General features: G+C 38.4%; 1 pseudogene; it reads right to left on the bottom strand.

Moving 5' to 3' along the window:
• Positions 1-4,175: 4,175 nt before the first annotated feature.
• On the bottom strand, positions 4,176-14,001 carry LOC141344445 (macrophage mannose receptor 1-like; annotated as a pseudogene).
• Between the last annotated feature and the right edge of the window lie 3,968 nt (positions 14,002-17,969).

Below are 17,969 nucleotides of genomic sequence, written 5' to 3'. Positions count from 1 at the left end.
GCTCACATTTATATAGTGGTACTGATGAGAAATAACAGATCTGCTCCAGAAGAGCCCTGTTAAAATCACCATGTTAAACCATTTGTATATGAACACATCATCATAAACACAGATTATAAATTACCACACCAACCTGACAACAGAAGCAGCACAAACAGATTTCCATCCATGACTGTTCACACAGATCCTCTCTGCTGGATTCTAATAAAAAGTGATTTAAAAAAAAAAAAAAAAAAAAAAAAAAAAAAAATCTGTCACAACTTTTCAAGAAGTTACATGACTAGCCGTCACTTTGTCTGACACAGAGAGTCTTATATACCATGCAGTATTGACGCACTACATGTAAACAATATTCTTTGTTGTATTTTTCCTTTTGAATTATTCCGCTTTTACGAACTGCTGGTTTCTCCGGTTGTAGGTGGGACTAATGCGCAAAACAGCAATCTCATTGGTTGAAGCTCATCTATTATTACCCGTTTTTGGTTCAAGCAAACACAGACAATGTGATTAATATTCATGAACCTGGTAGCTCATTATTCCTTAGTGAGTTTTATATTATTAGTAGCCTAGTAGAATTCATAGTAGTTTTGTTATCTTATCAGTATTATTATTACTATTTTTTTGTTTTTATCTCAGATATTTAATATTAGTCTGGTGAGTAAACTAAAAAAACTATACTAGCCAATAACGATTCTATTGCCAAGGTGTCTGTAGAGGGTTAATAATATTTACAATAATTTATTGAATTTGATAAGTGTCTCTCACATTGGCCCTCAGCAACATTAAAATAGTGTAGATTAGTCTACAATGTTTTAGATTAATAATTGATTCTATTTAGTGTCCATTTCATTCAACACATTTAATATTGGGGACATCCAAGTTATTTAACATATCTGAACTTTTTTTTAAAGAAAAGTAACACAATAGTTACTTTACCCTGATAATTAGTTACGTTTGTAATGATGTAACTCTGTTACTAACTAGAAAGTAACTAGTAACTATAACTAACTACCTTTTTAAAGGGGTCATCGGATGCCTATTTTCCACAAGTTCATATGATTCTTTAGGGTCTTAATGAAAAGTCTCTAATATACTTTGGTTAAAAATTCTCAATATTAGTGTAAAAAAACACACCCTTGTCAAAATCAGCTCTGCGAAATATCAGCTCATTTTATTGCATGGGCCCTTTAAATGCAAATGAGCTCTGCTCGCCCGCCCCTCTCTGCTGAGGGATTACGAGCTGTGATGTTTACTTTAGCCGTATTTAGCTGCGTTTAGCTGCATTTAGTCGCGTTTATTGGCAAAACTTGCCAACAAGCACATTAAGAAAGGCCATTTGCAAAGATGCATAAAAAAACCCTTATACTCACTTTTGTGAGCGAAGCTGCATCACAAATAATTTACATGAACATAGATGCATATGTAGATCGGAATCGGTGCTTTCCTTTTAAAAATGATGTCAGATGTCAGGAGTAAATGACTACAGCTCATTATTACATCCAACAACAGAAGACCTCAATTACTCAATTAGAGTCTTCCTCTGCACCTGAGTCACACAATGGCAATCGTATTCGGACTGTTTCAGCTCGGTGAGGGCTAGTCAAAGGTAAGGCGCTCATGTCAATCAACTGTGTTTCATCACAATGGCAAGAAGCTGAGTATGAACCGATTTTAAAAAGGGGATATTACTTTTAAAGATTAAAAAAATACCACTGGGTGGATTTTCTTCATTGTGGGGTGGTTGTGTACAAAAACTGCCAACACACATTAATGTTCCAACAACATGTAAAAGTTAGTTTTGCACTACTTTAAAGTAACATGCCCAACAATGTATCTTTTCCATGATAAAAGTGTCTAATGTGAGTTTGAATATCATTTAACCATACAAAAGCAACAATATATAGTTTAGGTCTACCTTGGATCTTGAAAATAAATTGTCACTGAAATCTTGTTATGTCTGGTTAGGACAAGGTGATAGACTTCATGAAGTTACTGCTTTAAAAAATCTGCATAATCTAAAAGTGGCCCATATAGTCTTTGAAAGACATAAGCGTTAAGTGTAATCTACCCAGCCCTGCACAGAATGTGCTGTTGAAAACTCTACAGCCGTTCACAGAATTCTACACATACTCACACACTTAAGTTTCTTGGTCTAGTGAGATCTAATTTGCTAGAAAAGCATGGATTTAAAGCCAGATACCTTTAAGCGACATGTTATTCAAGCTACAGCATACAGTACAGCGCACTTGACCAGTTCATGTGTTTCCTGGGAATCATAACCATGATTTTGGTGTTGTTAGTGACATGATATGATCTACAAGATCTCTGTTTGAGTTACAAGAATAAAGAGTTGCTTTATTATTAGTACTGTTGGTTCTTATTTGATAAGAAGAGATAAAACTGTCTGTAAATAGAACTTGCTCAGGTTAGTGATGTGAAATCACAAGCACAGATTTGTGTAAAACAAACTGTAAAAAATCTTTAAACACTCTTTAAATAAAACAATGATTATACATTTTACAAGAAAATACTATTTCATTATTTCTATTTCAAAATTTCATGTAATTAATTGTGCTACTTGCTGTTTCTTTGTAAGTAACTGTGAAATTGCCACAGATTCCTTCATATTAGACAGGAACCAATATAGAAACATCTGACTCAGAGACTATTAATATTTAAATTATGGAATAGGCATCAGAATAAGATGGGGAGGTTCAGTCTTCACCATAATTTGGCTTTTGGCGTCATGCAAGTGTAACACACCCCACACACACAAATACTGCTTTTGCAATGAAAAGATGTGAATAATAAGAATGAATAATTTTCATATTCAAATAGCTTATTTTCTTTTCTGCATGTCTTATCTCATCATTGGAAAAGCATCTTGGGCGCAAAAAAAAAGATAATCTTAAATATATCTTGGCACTACAGTTTAACACAAAATAATATTAAAAATCAATCAAGAACATGTCTTTATTATTATTATTATTGTTGTTGTTTAGAGGAGACAAATAAGTGTTGCAACACAGTTGTCTGTAACTTCAAGAGGAAACATTAACATTTTAGATCTTGTTTATGAATGTATTCTGGAAGCCAATTTTACTTCATCAACATCCCCACTCCTATTTCTGTCTAAACAATTGTAAACATTAGAGATAACTGAGCAGCATGTTAGAATGATTTCTGAAGGATCATGTGACACTAAAAACTTGAGTAATGATTTCTTAATTTGGCTTTACATAACAGGAATAAATCACATCTGAAAATATATTAAAACGGAAAACAGTTATTTTAAATTGTAACAATATTTCACAGTATTACTATTTTTCTAATGTATTTTGTATTGAATAATTGTAGCCTTGGTGTGCACTGGAGACTTCCTTTGAAAAATGCTGCCAGATCTGTCACGTAAAATCCATTAACATGATCTTGAATTAAACTATGGTCCGACATTAAACTGTAATTTCTTACCTTAGTTTTTTTCTTTGTGAATCCTTAATATTTTTACACAGAGACCTTCAACTGCTACTGTCACAGCAAGGTCATATACCTCTAGAAAAGTGACGTCACAACACCCTCCGGTTATTTCAGGTAACCCTGCCCCTAAGTGTCAAGTAAAACAAAACCTCTTTGGTCATTTTGCATGTCCGTCTCAGTTTTTGGCTACAGCAGAATAAACTGCAATGTGAACCAGACCTTTAGCTATTTAGTCTTGCAAATCCCCTGCCGCTCACGTGTTTGTTTATTAGATGCCTGCAGCTTTCACACATTAAAACAAGACATATTTATCAGCCTGCAACAAAAAGTGAACCACTAAAATATGTGTTACAGAGTCTGACCCTCCTAAACACCACAACATTTAACCCTATCTGTTTACCCAATATTTTTTCATTACATAAAGAGCATGCTGATGGAACAGAATAAGATCATATGTTAATTTTGTGACATGACATGCATAATTTTCATATTCAAATATCATATTTCCATTGCTTGTCTGAGCATCACACTGGTCAAAACTTTGTAAAAAGCAGATTTTGAAACTCATTTTAAATTCTTGGTACTGAATTATACTTTTTTTTCATTGTAATCATAAAATAATGTAAACTAATATTAACTAACAGATAAGTTGTTGTAAAGCAAGTGGATTTCAAAAGGAATTTCATAGACAAAGGATTTCATAGACTCCCGTATACTGTGAGAGGATAAGACATAAGATATGCATCAAAACTAGTGGACTAAGTTTAAACCAATCACATCTCATACACTACAAATGTACAACATTCAGGACTGTTGCTGCCCTGCAAAGAAGACTCTATCGAAGACCACAGGTAGTCCTGAAAGAAGCCAATGAAGACGTTCAGGAAACTCCTCAAAGTCACTGAAACAGTGAAACACAAGTTATGTTTAATGTTTACCAAAACTGCTAGGATGGTCCACAGTGCTTCTAGGAAAACGTTCTGTGAACAGGTAAGACAAAAGTTAAACCTTTTGGTAAAAATGCACTATACTTTTAGTCACTGCACATTAACTTCAAAACCTCATCTCAACTGTGAAGCATGGTGGACAGAGCATCACGGTCTGTTGCTGCTTTGATGCCTCAGGGCACCATGCAAACATTGAAGGAACAACAAATTCAAAAGTGTATTAAGTAGGCGTGTGACAAGACACTCATCTCACGAGATGAGACACAAGACACGAGACTGGGTTCACAAGAACTTTTTTAAAGAAATCCTCAATGATGAAATATATAGGGAAATATAGTATTTTATTCAACTAAAAAACACAAATTTTAAAAAAAAATGTAGGTGCATTTTGATATGAACTTGTACTTTATGAAATTAAACTTCTATTTTAATGAATTGCAGTAATAAACATGTAAACATGCGATGATATCGTCACGTTCTCGCGAGAACTCGTGCTACGAGATCTCATCACATCCCTAGTATTAAGACATCTTACAGAAGCATGTCAGGACAGCAGTTCATGTCTTTAACTTTAGAGAAGTTGGGTGATGCAACAAGACCAGGACCATAAGCACACATGTAAATCAGTAAAGAATGGCTTTAATCCCTTTACGTTACTGTATTAAATTAAACAAATATAAGTGAATAGAGCACTGTATTTTTACAATTCAAATTCCGAAATATCAGAGTAATCCTGATACAGGAAAAATATGCATTGTATTATTGCAGCTGAATTTCCTAGAAATGTGTTGTCAATGACAACATCATATTTTACATACCAAGTCATACACATACACTATATTGCCAAAAGTATTCGCTAACCTGCCTTGACTCGCATATGAACTTAAGTGACATCCCATTCCTAATCCATAGGGTTCAATATGACGTCGGTCCACCCTTTGCAGCTATAACAGCTTCACCTCTTTTGGGAAGGCTGTCCACAAGGTTTAGGAGTGTGTTCATGGGAATTTTTGACTATTCAGAGTTCCTTTCGCTGGAACTAAGGGGCCAAGCCCAGCTCCTGAAAAACAACCCCACAGCATAATCCTACCTCCACCAAATTTAACACTTGGCACAATACAGTCAGACAAGTACTGCTCTCCTGGCAACTGCCAAACCCAGACTCGTCTATCAGATTGCCAGATGGAGAAGCGTAATTTGTCACTCCAGAGAATGCATCTCCACTGCTCTGGAGTCCAGTGCCAGCATGATTTACACCACTGCATCTGACACTTTGCATTGCACTTGGTGATGTATGGCTTGGATGCAGCTGCTTGGCCATGGAAACCCATTCCATGAAGCTCTGTGTGAACTGTTCTTAAGATAATCTGAAGGCCACGTGAAGTTTGGAGGTCTGTAGCGATTGACTCAGAAAGTTGGCGACCTCTTCGCACTTTGCGCCTCAGCATCCGCTGACCCCGCTCCGTCAGTTTACATGGCCTACCACTTTGTGGCCGAGTTGCTGTCGTTCCCAAACGCTTCCACGTTCTTAAAATACAGCTCACAGTTGACTGTGGAATAGCGAGGAAATTTCATGTCTGGACTTGTTGCACAGGTGGCATCCTATCACAGTTCCACGTTGGAATTCACTGAGCTCCTGAGATCGACCCATTCTTTCACAAATGCTTGTAAAGACAGTCTGCAAACCTAGGTGCTTGATTTTATACACCTGTGGCCATGGAAGTGATTGGAACATCTGATTCTGATTATTTGGATGGGTGAGCGAATACTTTTGGCAATATAGTGTATTTCTCAAAATAAGATATGTGTCAAAACTTGTGGACTAAATTTAAACCAATCACGTCTCATACAATACAAATGTACAAAATTCTGGACTGTTGCTGCATTGCAAATTAGTCTCTAAGACCAACAAATGTAAGATGTTTGAAAGAAGTCAATGAAGACATCCAGAAAACTCTACAAAGTCACTGAAACACAAGGGTATGTTTAATGTTTACCAAAACTGCCAAGTTGGTTCACAGTGCTTCTAGGAAAACTTTGGACAGGTAAGACAGTTGAACTTTTTGGTAAAAATGCACTATACTTTTAGCCACTGCACATTAACTTCAAAACCTCATTTCAACTGTGAAACATGGTGGACAGAGCATCATGGTCTGTTGCTGCTTTGATGCCTCAGGGCACCATGCAAACATTGAAGGAACAACAAATTCAAAAGTGTATTATCTTACAAAAGAATGTCATGACAGCAGTTCATGTCCTTAACTTTAGAGAAGTTGAGTGATGCAACAAGACAATGACCATAAGCACACAAGTTATTCAGTAAAGAATGGCTTTAATCCCTTTACGTTACTGTAATCAATGAAACAAAATCATATTCTGACATATTGGAGTAATCTTAAAACAGAAAAAAATATGCACCGTATATTGCAGCTAAATTTCCAATAAATATATTATGTCAATGATATCATCACATTTTACATACAGTATATCTCTGCATATATCAGAACCTGAGTACTGTTTCAAAGGTGTGATGAACTGAGAAACCCAAATTCCCTTGATCTTTTGACACATACTGTAAGGGGTAAAAATCCTGTAGGTTTCAAGTATAATACTTAAGTAGCGTCAACAACGCAATTTCAGGGAACCAAGGTTACATCAGAATAGTACAAACATCATTAGCCTGTGTGACAGAATTTGACAATTTTTTAAAAAGATTGAAACTAAAAGATGCTGTGCTGCCTATATGTGACCCTGGACCACAAAACCAGTCTTAAGTTGCTGGGGTATATTTGTAGCAATAGCCAAAATTACATTGTATGGGTCAAAATTATTGATTTTTCTTTTATGCCAAAAATCATTAGGAAATTAAGTAAAGATCATGTTCCATGAAGATTTTTTGTAAAATTCCTACTATAAATATATAAAAATGTAATTTTTGATTAGTAATATGCATTGTTAAGAACTTTATTTGGAGAACTTTAAAGGTGATTTTCTCAGTATTTTGATTTTTTTGCACCCTCAGATTCCAGATTTTCAAATAGTTGTATCTTGGCCAAATATTGTCCTATCCTAACAAACCATATATCAATAGAAAGCTTATTTATTGAGCTTTCATATGATGTATACATCTCAGTTTTGTAAAATTTAACCTTATGACTGGTTTTGTGGTCCAGGGTCACATATTGGATCCGACAGTGATGTGTGAGCTGTGAGTAATTGTTTTCATTAAGTGGTCACTATTGCTTTGTCTATTCTTATAGATCGTTTGATATGTACCAAGTTATTTATGTGTTTTAAACCTAAATCACAGTGGTGTCCATCTATGAGGAATGAATGTACGCTGTTAGCCAATCATAGCAGTGGGCATTTACTTGAGTGTCTACAATCTGCCATGCCCATTTAAACAGAGGGGGGATAAAAGCAGGACAGAAAATAGCCTATTACTTCTAAATTATTGTTTTTTGGTGTAAAAATCTTAATAACATTATACAACGTCTGTACTGTAGGATCGTTCAATGTGCATTTTCCATTGCAGGTCACTTTTAGTCTCACAATCTGTTTTCTCTTGTCATCTAGATAAATACATGAAGTCATGCTCAGCTAAGAAGATAGAGGATAAAGGAAAACATATTTCAGTTATTTGTAATGTCTGTAGCAAGAGTGATCTACAAACCATTTGAATCATTTAATTCTGTTAACTGGGGAAACTCACCTCCATAGCAGATAAAAGGCTGCAGTAGATCACAGCTCTGTTGAGACCATTTTCCAGAATCGGTTGCTGACATGCCAACACAGGCATCAGCATGGATGGTTGACCTGCTGCCCAGTGTCTGAATCTCAGATTAGACCATTCCCAAGAGTCCACAAACAAACCAACCCAAAAGTGCATTTCAGAAAAAAACGGTCATAGTTACCTGGTAATTTTCTTGTGAATTGTGCTCGTGAATACGAGCATTAGTCCAAGTTGCTGTTGTCATACCACAATGTATCCACAATTCCTATTGAGAGACGCAAAGGTATTAGTTCCTATCTCCTTTTTCTTAGGTAAAGAGCACAATATTTTAAAGAACACTGTACTCACCGTAGCACACAAAATATCATGTACAGCCACATGGCGCATCATGCCAATTTCCAGAATTAAAAGTTGCAAATTTTCCATCCCTATCTGGTTGTGCTGAACTCCAGTTAAAGTCAAGTCACCTTTATTTATATAGCGCTTGTAACAATACAGATTGTGTCAAAGCAACTGCACAGTATTTAAACAGAACAATAGTGTGTAAGTAACGCATTATTGTAGATAATCAATTTTCAGTTAAAGGCAGTTCATCAATGAATTCAGTGATATCATCGTCAGTTCAGTTCAAATAGTATACGATATCGCTGGAAAATGTCCCCAACTAAGCAAGCCAGAGGCGACAGCGGCAAGGAACCAAAACTCCACAGGTGACAGAAATGGAGAAAAAAACCTTGGGAGAAACCAGGCTCAGTCGGGGGACCAGTTCTCCTCTGGCCAGACGAAACCAGCAGTTTGTACCAATGTCCGATTGTAAAGTACTGAGAAGTTCTCCATTAGACCAAACCCAGCATTTCTGTGTCCCCCTATTCAGTCCAATCCACACTGATCCACTGTATCCAGCATCCACCTTATTTATCAGCCTGTCCACATCATCCAAACTGTCTACATTAGCCAGATCAGTGAATCTCTCTCTGCAGTAACTCTGATGGTGCGTTCACACCAGACGCAAATGGCGAGTTAAGCGCGAGTAATTTACATGTTAAGTCAATGCAAAGACGCAAAAGACCTTCATGTGGTGTGATTCGCGTGAATGGAGCGTTTCGGACGTTTGACGTGAGTAAAGCGTGATTCGCGCAAGTTGAAAAATCTGAACTTTGGCGAAAATTTGAGCCGCGTTAACCAATCAGGAGCTTGCTCTAGTAGTAACAGAGGCAGTAATCTGAAACAACAATGGGGGACACAATCACCGTTGATGTCTGTGGATACTCGGAGCTGTACGATACATCTTCGTACTTTTATTGAAATAGGAATTAAAAAGGATCTTGCTTGGAAGAAAGTGAGTGAGGAGGTCGGACAATCTGGTAAGTTGTATAAAAAAAATAATAAAAAAAAAATAAAAAAAACTTAGTCTTTACTCAGTTTGACCTACATATACATATACACACACATACATATACATATATACATATATACATACATACACACATATATATATATATATATATATATATATATATATATATATATATATATATATATAGAGAGAGAGAGAGAGAGAGAGAGACTACAAGCAAGCTAAAGCTGGCAAATTGAGCTCATTTACCTATTTTACAATACCTATTTTACTTTTGTGAAGTGAATTTCATGCGCCAATGAAGTGAATAAACTCAAAATGTTCAAGCGTCCAACTACGTGCAAATAGCGTGATTTATTTGTTTTTAAGTTGCATCTGGTGTGAATGCCCCATGAGCCTCTGACCACGACATCGCTGTGTTTATATCAAGTGTGCCGCATGAGTCCTGAAAAGTGAAGCCAAAAGGTTTCAATCACCCCACGGTGGCCGGCTGCAGTATAGGTCATAAACACCGCCCTCTCCATGTAATCTAATGGGACGCGAGCCAAACTAAATAATCGAATTACACTTCAAATATTTTTTTTTCCAAAGATGGTTTCCACCATGTGAGGTAGTTCTGATAATGCTAATTCATGTGTTCGTTTTTGTAATAAGTTTGCTTTGAGGTAGTTATTTGATGCTATAAAAACTGGGTGAGGTGTCATGATTTCCATCTTGCGATTGGGTCTGCAGAAGTTTAGGCGGGATTTTGATACCTCGGCTGCGCCTCACTACACTACTCTGCAGACTGGCCCCAAATGATGTAATTTCCCCCAGGAAGGCAGCGGCCATATTGAGATGTTTTGGCTTCTTTTCTATGAAACGAAATTAAGCGGAGACGTGTCGTCCATCTTGGTGTAGTGGAAGGTATACGCAGGTATACGGCGTAGCTGTTTTCAGCTGATGAATGAACAGAATGAACACTATTTATAGTGCGCCTCCTATCCAATAAATCACAATAGGCTAAGTTCTGTGCTACTTTTGATATTAAACAAAGTCTCAGATTAAAATTTTTGTTCATTTAATTAGAAAATCCAAGCAATAAATACAGTTTTGGTGCTCTGTAATGGTTCTTAATAGATTGCTGTAGTTTACTGGGTACTGCCTGTGCGTATTCAAATTCATACCAAAAGATTTGAGATAGTTTCGTTTTTGTTTTTGGATCCCGTGCTCCGTCTGCTGCCATGGGCTGCCACACTGGAGCGCACTCGCTACCAACTGGATAAGGGTGGGAATTACAGTTAAATTACACTAGATATCCTTCAATTTAATCTGCCAAAGTAATGGAAAGCCTCCAGATTTTTCCATCATTGATTAAAAAAATTCTTTCAATGACAGACAATTTTCTGTTAACGCAACCTCTGAATTGGACAGACATGGAGGTCCAGATTTTTTTTTTTTTGTTCATTTGTTTTAATATTCAACAGCCAAAGTTCTTTAGTTTTCTGTATCTGAATACAAAAATGTGCATAATTGTTTGAATAGAACATAATTATGAACAATTATACTGTGGAAAAAAATCAGAATATTTATCTTGTGACTCTTTTGACAAAAACAAAATTAAAAACCAAAAACAGCAGCAGCAACAATAACAACAACAATGATAATAATAAAAAGAGCAAACATTTTGGTCATAACATGGTTGGTGGCCCTTGGCTTGGTATTGTTGGCGGAATTCGGCCGTCACTGAAAACTAATTGAGGAACCCTGACATACAGTACATGGTACAGGTAGTAGCCTTGATTTTAGCCTTAGGTTCCTGCAGCGTAGACGGTACTGTAGCTACTTAACAGTGGCATGGACCTAGTAACGCCAAGGTAATGGGTTTGATAACCAGAACTGATAAAATGTATACTAATCTGAAAACAGTGTAAGTTGCTTTGGATATCATTAATAAAAGTTATTGGTATCAAAATCTTACCAGTAAGTTAACCTACTTAACCTTCCACAATACTATAAACGTACATAGGCATATTGTACATAATACAGCAGTGAATAATAATAAAAAAAGTCAGACCTAAGCCTTCAACAAGAATTCTTGCCATCTAAATTAATGACAGTTAAAACTTTTCGCCTGACATTGCTTCCACCTGCCTGCCAGAACAGGTACTGCATGGGAAAGTGGGGCACAACCTTAAAGGAACACTCCACTTTTTTGGAAATAAGCTCATTCTCCAACCTCTTCTTCTCAGAGGATCTGGCTGAGGTGAGACACTCTCAGGCGAATTGGTGAGTGCAGAACACCCCTTGACTATATGAAGCTCTCATGTCCAAAAACGCTGAAGCACATTTTCAAATAGACATTATCGTTAACGAACTGCATATTTGAACTATAAACTACGAAAGTACATTCTTGTCTGAAAACCTCTTAAAACTACATTGTGACACAAAAACAGTAATATTTATAAAATGATACAGGATTTGGCCATCCGCCATGGCACTTGCTGTAAAGAAAAAAAAGAAGGACCAACTAGAACAAGCGAAATGATACAAAATTGAGAAAGGGTGTTCCTGTAGCAATATTACAACAATATCTCATGGTACTCAAGCAATCAGACACTTGAGAACCAGAAAGAACTGAGTATTTATCCATTATTGAGGTTTAAATAATGTTTACTTTAAAATAACACATTGAAGATTACAGTCTTTTACATTTACTATTAAAATTGGTCTTCTGATGAATTTCCGTCTTATTTTGTTGTAATGAGTATTTTTAAAACAGGAAAAATATGCAACCTATTATGCCAGCTGAAATTCCTATGTCATTACATTTTACATATTAAATATCATGTACATACATCTCAAATCCTCTCTGCATATACTAGAACCTAAGTCCAGTCTAGATTCATTAATGTTGTTAATATGTTGTACTACTACTATTTTCCACTTCCTCAAAATAATATAGTAACAGTATGTGATATTTTAAAAAAAGTTTACATTACAGATGCCTAATTACATTTATTATGTTTATTCACCATGGTTGTTCTCCTGATGAAACACTTCTCCATCTTCCCCCTTTCTCCAACTTATTGTGCTCTCACTTTCCAACCTCATGTCCTTTAGCTTTTCTTTTATCTGGAAGACCGGCAATTAAATATCAAATAAAACCTAACAAACAAATCACATTGCACATATAGATATCATATCATCTTTAGTACCAAATAACAACAAAACCAGCAATAATGATTGGTGCTTCTTGAGGGTTTAAGGAACGTAAGAAATACATTCTTCTTCAGCTGCATGAAGTGCATAGTTGGCACATATGGTGAATTTGACTCTAAACACAGTTTAAAGCAGATACAAACCTCATTCAGAATGGCTGTTTGTACTGTAGGATCATTCAATGTGCATTTTCCATTGCAGGTCACTTTCAGTCTCACAATCTGCTTTCTCTTGTCATCTAGAGAAATACTTGAAGTCATGCTCAACTTCAATTCAATTCAATTTCAAGATACCTCAATAAGGTAAAACATTTCGTTTCTTGTTACTGTCTGTTTTAAGTGATATCTACAAACCATCTGAATCATTCAATTCTGTTAACTTGGGAAACTCACCTCCATAGCAGATAAAAGGCTGCCGATGATCACAACTCTGTTGAGACCATTTCCCAGAATCGGTTGCTGACATGCCAACACAGGCACCAGTAATCGTGGATGGTTGACCTGCTGCCCAGTGTCTGAATTTCAGATTCCACTGATCAGACCATTCCCAAGAGTCCGCAAACAGACCAATCCAGGTGTAATTTTCAGGTAAAATCATTTCTTTTATCTGGTTATTTTCCTCAGAGTTGTGAATGGTTGGCAGGTCTTTGTGATACTGTCTGCAGTATTTCCGAGCATCACTCCAAGATTTTGCTCTCTGTACCAAGGTGTATCCAGAATTTCCTATTGAGAGATGCAAAGAAAGTATCAGTTCTCAGCTCTTCGTTCTCAGGTAGGTGGCACAATAATAAATTTAAAAGAACTGGGATCTCACCATAACACACAAAATATCGACCAAAGAGACATGATGCATCGTGCCAAACTCCAGAAAAGTAGTTACACAATCTCCATCCCCATTTGGCTGTCCTGAATCCCAGTTATAGTACTGAGAAGTTGTGTTTTCTCCATTAGACCAAACCCAGCATTTCTGGGTCCCCTTCTTCAGTCCAATCCACACTGATCCACCATATCCAGCATCCACTATTTTCACCAGCCTGTTCACATCACCCATGTTGTCTACAGTAGCCAGATCAGTGAATCTCTTTCTGCAGTAACTCTGAGCCTCTGCCCACGACATTGCTGTACTTATATAGTGGTACGGACGAGAAAGACCAGAACTGATCCAGAAGAGCCCTGTTAAAATCAACATGTTAAACCGTCTATATGTGAACACATCATCATAAATGGAGATTATGAATGACCACACCAACCTGACAGCAGAAGCAACACAAACAGTCTCCCATCCATGATGCTCACACAGATCCTCTCTGTTGTTTTCTAAGAGGTGATCAAACACAGCTTTGTAAGTTACATTAAAGATCACAATGCAAACATGAGGTAGCTTCATACTGTGCATTATGAACCTAGTAGCTAACAGCAGCATGGCACTAAGTAATGCCAAGGAAACGCGTTTGATAACCAGGAAATTAACTGATTAAATGAATACTCTAAAAAGCAGTATAAGTTGCGTTGGATAAAATAAATAAATGTACATGGTTTCAAAAAGCTAACCAGTTAGTTATTTAACCATCCACAATATTATAAACGTATAAGGGCATATTATTACAACTGTGCTTAATTAATTAAAAGAAAAAAGTGAGACATAAGCTGTCTACACGTTCTGTCAGTGCTTCTCAACCACGTTCCTGTAAGGCCCCTAGCCCTGCACATTTTGTGTCTGATCTAACACACCTGATTCAGCTCATCAGCTCATCAGTAGAGACTGGCTTGAAGTAAAACTTTTTGCCTGAAAATGCTTCCACCTCCCGGCCGGAACAGGTACTGCAGGAGAAAGCACGGCACAACCTAACGCTTTTTTGGCTTATTTATTTTGTGAAAATCTATTTGGGGTTCAGAGCATTTATTTGTTTCACATTCATTTCAAACATGTCTGGACTGGTACAAAAATGTGGTCTTGTGTCATTCATACAGTTTATTTATTTATTTGTTTGTTTGTTTTTTATATTTACTCCAAAAGCATGTTAGTAAAATGTGACAACATGCCCCACTGTTATAACATCTTATCTAATCTAATTAAAAATATGCAGGGTAACATTTTTTATCAATAAAAAATTGACTATGCACAGCTATATATGTCAAAACAATGTGGGAAAACAGATAAATAAAGACATTCAGAAAAATGGAGCTGAACACACTACCACAGTAAAAATAATGTACATTTATTGAAATAATAATTTCTGAAAATACAAGTTCTCTCTATTTTGCTTATTTCTCATAGTGCTACAAACAGAATGAATAAAAGTCAGTTGTGTAAATTACATCACTAACCGGATGGAATAGCAATGTTTAGTAATATCTTCCAAAGATTTTCACGTACAGTGAGCAGTCTACAGTCTAAACCAAATACATGTTAAATTCACCAAAAGCAAAAGTCTAACACTGCAGCATTAAATGCTGCACAGGCTGGTTTTGTGTGGATTTACAAGCAAGATTTTGTCAGGGTTGTGTGCAGGACGAGACGAGACGAGAGACAAGATTAACAATATATTTTATATAATACTTCAAGAAGAACAATGCAGGAACAGGCAGGATCAGGCAGGAACACTTACACACACAACATCCAACGTTAAAGACAGACCGGGAACTGAACTCAAAGACAGACTTTAAAGACATACTAATTATCAAACACAGGTGACACAGATGACTAATAATTACAAGGACAGGTGTAACAGATGACGGTGACGAGGGCTAAACCAAATGACAACAGAATGGCAGGGGGAGACAATGGGTGAAACCAATGACAGACAGAAGTGTGACATCACGCCCCCCTCCGGAAAGGCGCGTCCTCGCGCCGTGGAAAAAATGAGAGGGGCGGAAAAACAGAGTCCATGAGGGAGGAGGCTTTGGCGGAGGACGGCACCCCTGGAGGGGGACAACAAACAAAGTCAAAGTCCAGGGGGGCGACGAAGGTGGGAGGAGCCAGGGAGGAAACAGGAGGGACCTGGAGCAGGAGGAACTGACCCAGACCACAGCCATGATGACGGCCCACGGTGGAGCCGACGGAGGGAGGAGCCATGGTGGAGGAAGGCGTGCCGACTCCATGGGGCCGACCGACAGAGGCGGAGCAGATGGCGGAGGAGCCCGAGGCGGAGACGGAGAGCCGATGATCCGGGGTGACGCCGAGGATCCGGAGGGCCAAGGTGGAATAGGCTCTGGCGGCCGAGGCGGAGGCGGAGTTCCGGAGATCCGCAGCGGAGCCGGAGCGACAGAGGATGGAGGCTGTGCCTGCAGGAAGGAGGAGTCCCTAGGAGCCGGAGGGACGGCGTGATGAGGCACAGCCGGAGGAGCAGAGTCCGGAGGAGACGATGGGGTGACGACAGACCAGGGCGGAGCCGGAAAGACGATGGAGCCCGGTGGAGCTGGTGGATCGACGGGCGACGGTGGAGAGGAGGGCGTCGAGAGCCGTGGTGGAACCGCAGGGTCGAAGGGCCGAGGCGGAGTCCTGGACTCGGAGGCTGGAGGCGGAGCTGAGGGATCCTCCAGCCGAGACGCTGATGGAAGCTGGCAACCCCGCGGCGAGCCCACTGCACAGGTGTTGGGCTGAGGATGAGCTGAGGGGCTGTCAGGGGACAGCGGCGGCCACCCAGGCATGGGTGTAGATGACAGAGGGTGGGCGGGTGGGAATTCCGGGCTGATAGGGAAGTCAGGACAGACGGATATTTCAGATGAGAAGTCAATGAGGTCCCCAGAATGGTCCTCAAGCTCACCCCCAGTGGTGGTGCAGTGGGCAGGGCTCTCTGTTGCCCTCTCTTGCTCCACGTCATACTCCACCATCGCGTATGTTGCAGTCGGCTCTCGCACCTGGTCCGATGGGTCCGGCTCTGGCTCTGTCGCTCTTGGCTCGGGCTCTCCATCGTCGGTGGGCTCGGGCTGCAACTCCGCTTGTCGGGGTGATGTTGGGCTGGGTTCTGGAGTGGGGCTGGTGTCATCCTTCGCGGTCAACGAAGCTCTGCTGGACACCAGCACCCACTCGATGTAACGGGCGAGGCTCTCTCGAGGACCCTCCCCGGACAGCTGCGCTTTAGTGGCGATGTTAAGTCCTGCACGGAAGAACGTGCACAGGCAGCGGTCCGGGTAATGCGTCATCGGCACGAGGTACATAAAGTCACTTATGTGGTCCTCGAGAGAGCGGTTCCCCTGCTCCAGCAGGATGATGCAGACGGCAGGGATATCCATGAGGAAAAAAAGATTAAATAAATCAAACACTGATTCAAAAAACGGAAAAAAAAAACGCAGGGGAAGACGCCGTGAACTGTTTTGGGTCGGTCTTTCTGTCAGGGTTGTGTGCAGGACGAGACGAGACGAGAGACAAGATTAACAATTTAACAATATATTTTATATAATACTTCAAGAAGAACAATGCAGGAACAGGCAGGATCAGGCAGGAACACTTACACACACAACATCCAACGTTAAAGACAGACCGGGAACTGAACTCAAAGACAGACTTTAAAGACATACTAATTATCAAACACAGGTGACACAGATGACTAATAATTACAAGGACAGGTGTAACAGATGACGGTGACGAGGGCTAAACCAAATGACAACAGAATGGCAGGGGGAGACAATGGGTGAAACCAATGACAGACAGAAGTGTGACAGATTTGAGTTACATTGATATTCAAATACCTTATTTTCAAAATGTCTTTGCATATTGTATCACATAAACACCAGTAACAACAGACTCATCTCGAAGGTATTTAGACTCACTTCAGTGAAACATGCAAAAAAAAAAAAAAACGTGCAGCTAAATTATTATTATTATTATTATTATTATTATTATTATTATTATTATTATTATTATTATTGCAGTATGTTCCATGTTCAATTACTGGGCACAATCAAAAAACTTTTATATTAATTCAATGTAAATTACTATTAAATGTTGCTATGACTCTACTAATAGAAAATTCTGACATGCACAAATGTATTGGTTTATTGTTATTGTTGTTGTTGTTTAAATTATTATGCCATCTTGCTAACAACACCCTCACTTAATGTAAACATTTTAATTTAAAATAGTGTACGTAAAAATGGCAAACATATTTCATTCTTACTTAATGGAATTTAAATATTTCAAACAACCTACATTTTAACTACAGTGCAGTGAAAATCATTAGGCACATATGAAAAACAAATGCTGTCAAGCACGGAAGTAAGTAAATCAGAGCTATATTATTTGCAACCACCAT

This window comes from Garra rufa, chromosome 10 (genome assembly GCF_049309525.1).
Source record: "Garra rufa chromosome 10, GarRuf1.0, whole genome shotgun sequence".
Lineage (NCBI taxonomy): Eukaryota > Metazoa > Chordata > Actinopteri > Cypriniformes > Cyprinidae > Garra > Garra rufa.
The sequence above is the reverse complement of the archived record's forward strand: the minus strand, read 5'-3'. Positions and strand labels throughout refer to the sequence as shown.